This window comes from Sapajus apella, unplaced genomic scaffold (genome assembly GCF_009761245.1).
Source record: "Sapajus apella isolate SASKATOON/1434 unplaced genomic scaffold, GSC_monkey_1.0 scaffold43, whole genome shotgun sequence".
Lineage (NCBI taxonomy): Eukaryota > Metazoa > Chordata > Mammalia > Primates > Cebidae > Sapajus > Sapajus apella.
Genome location: NW_022436983.1, coordinates 9,076,837 through 9,078,967, shown reverse-complemented (window position 1 = coordinate 9,078,967; position 2,131 = coordinate 9,076,837). Strand labels below are relative to the sequence as shown.

The 2,131-nt window shown below is 48.0% G+C and overlaps 1 protein-coding gene and 1 long non-coding RNA gene across 11 annotated transcripts in view; both read right to left on the bottom strand.

Annotated features, from left to right (window-relative positions):
• LOC116566325 overlaps positions 1-864 on the bottom strand; it is a 2,370-nt gene extending 1,506 nt beyond the window's left edge. The window contains exon 1 of the long non-coding RNA XR_004275833.1: positions 54-864. This is a non-coding gene — a long non-coding RNA (uncharacterized LOC116566325). The remainder of the gene's footprint in view (positions 1-53) is intronic.
• The window catches only part of FHAD1 (forkhead associated phosphopeptide binding domain 1), a 160,279-nt gene that overhangs the window by 5,832 nt on the left and 152,316 nt on the right, over positions 1-2,131 (bottom strand). The window lies entirely within an intron of this gene.

Sequence of the window (2,131 nt, the reverse complement as noted above, 5' to 3'; positions counted from 1 at the left end):
AAAAAAAGAAAACAGTGTATAAAAAAAAAAAAAAAAAAAAAAAAAAAAATCACCTCCTGAGGCCCGTGACAGTGGCTGACGGGCACCTCAAATGCGTTTTGAGACTCTGCATTCAAGATTGTTTCAGGGCAAGAAAGGGTCAGTCAGTCTCATACCAGCCCACATATTTGTCCGAATGCCCAGGGAAAAAGAAAACAGCAAACTCAAAAGGCTTCTCCCTAAACAACCCTTACTTTTATTCCTTTTCATTTGATTTTCAATAAAATTGCTGACTGTGGGTGGTTTCCAAATGCCAGTGCCCTGACCCTGCGTGGAGCTGGCTGTCAGAGTTGGAGCCAGGGAGTTTGTGAGAGTCCCGGGTCCCCAGGGCCCCAGCTCCAGGGCTGCCAGGAGCATGGGATGGGAAGCACCACGGAAGGGGCTTTGGTTCTCTTTTTGAAGTGACAAGGGATGGGGCAGCAGAAGGCAGCCTGGACGGCTGACCTGGGACTGGAGAACGTGAAATGCACAGATTCCGCTTATTTGGAACCAGGTGCCTCACCCTTAGAATGGGAAGGCATGGATAGAAGCCAGTCATTTAAATAGCGACACCCAGGTGTGAATGGACTCAGGCCATCCTGGGGTGGCTGCTTCAGGAAATGGCACGCCTGGGCTGTAGGAAGCCCCCTGCCCACTCCCACACCGCCCCCGGTCTGGGTTTAAACATCCCGCACTCAGGGAGGCCTCTCCTGGAGCTTGAACTGGGGGTGACGGGGTCCCTGTGACATATGCTCAGCTCAGGCCAGGGGATTTTGTCCTCCAAACACTGGGCACAAAATTATTATTTAATCATTATGTGTATTTACTTTAAAAAAAAAAAAAAAAAAGAGGCCGGGGTGGCTCGTGCCTGAAACCCCAGCACTTTGGGAGGCTGAGGTGGGAGGATCACTTGAGCCTGGGGATTGCAGTGAACTGAGATTGCGCCATTGCACTACAGCCTGGACCACAGAGCAAGACCCGGTCTCCAAAAAACAAAACAAAACAAAAAACAAAACAAAAGGCCCAGGACTGTAAGCCAGGCTCTTCATCGAGCTAACTCTGTGTTTCCCAACCTTTCTTTAATTATCAACCTCACCCCCTGAGAATTCTTAGAGGTTTTTTTCTAACCCCTTCACCCTTTTACAGATAGGGGTGTGTGTGTGTGTGTGTGTGTGTGTGTGTGTGTGTGTGTGTGATAGGGGTGTGTGTGTGTGTGTGTGTGTGTGTGTGTGTGTGTCTCCACGTCTATGAAGATACGTCTGTTGCTTTAAACATAAAAGAATGAAGTTTTGGCCAGGTGCGGGTGCTCCCTCCAATTTGGGAGGGCGGATCACCTGAGGTCAGGAGTTCCAGACTAGCCTGGCCAATATAGTAAAACCCTGTCTAAATTAAGAATACAAAAATTAGCCAGGTGTGGCAGTGCACGCCTGTAGTCCCAGCTTTTCTGGAGGCTGAGGCAGGAGGATTGCTTGAACCTGGGAGGTGGAGGTTGCAGTGAGCTGAGATTGCGCTACTGCACTCCAGCCTGGCCTGGGTGATACAGTGAGACTCTGTCTCAAAAAAAAAAAAAATGAATTTTTGCCCCCTCGGGGCTGATGCTGTCCCCATTAAGGATTCGACATTGAATCTTAACACCTGGACAGCCCCTGCCACGCTGCCACGTTGCTGACTCTTAATATCTGTTGCGTGAGTGAGTGCCAGGACAGTCTCTGTGTTTGCCCTTCTCTCCCCGGTGCTTAGCATGGTAGGTGGCCTAGCCTAGGTACTCAGTAAGTACTTGTTAACTGGAAGATTTTCCTTTTTAGCATAAAGCTCACAAACAAGACTGTTGGTCAAAATGAAAAAAAAAAAATCAATGAATGGTATTTTGGAGGACAGAAAAAAACTCATAGGTCCTTGAAAAGAAAGGCACAGATCCAGCTTGGAAGCTTACCAGCGATGGACACTTTTTTTATGAGCATACAAGTCGGAAAGGCTGGATTGTCCATGTTCCATCTTCCTCGGGGTGGTCACGATGACTCACTCCATCACCTTAAGGACTCAAAGGACAGAGACCTCAAGCTACATGTTGCAAGGAACCTGGAGGAAACCTTTTTTTTTTTTTTTTTTTTTT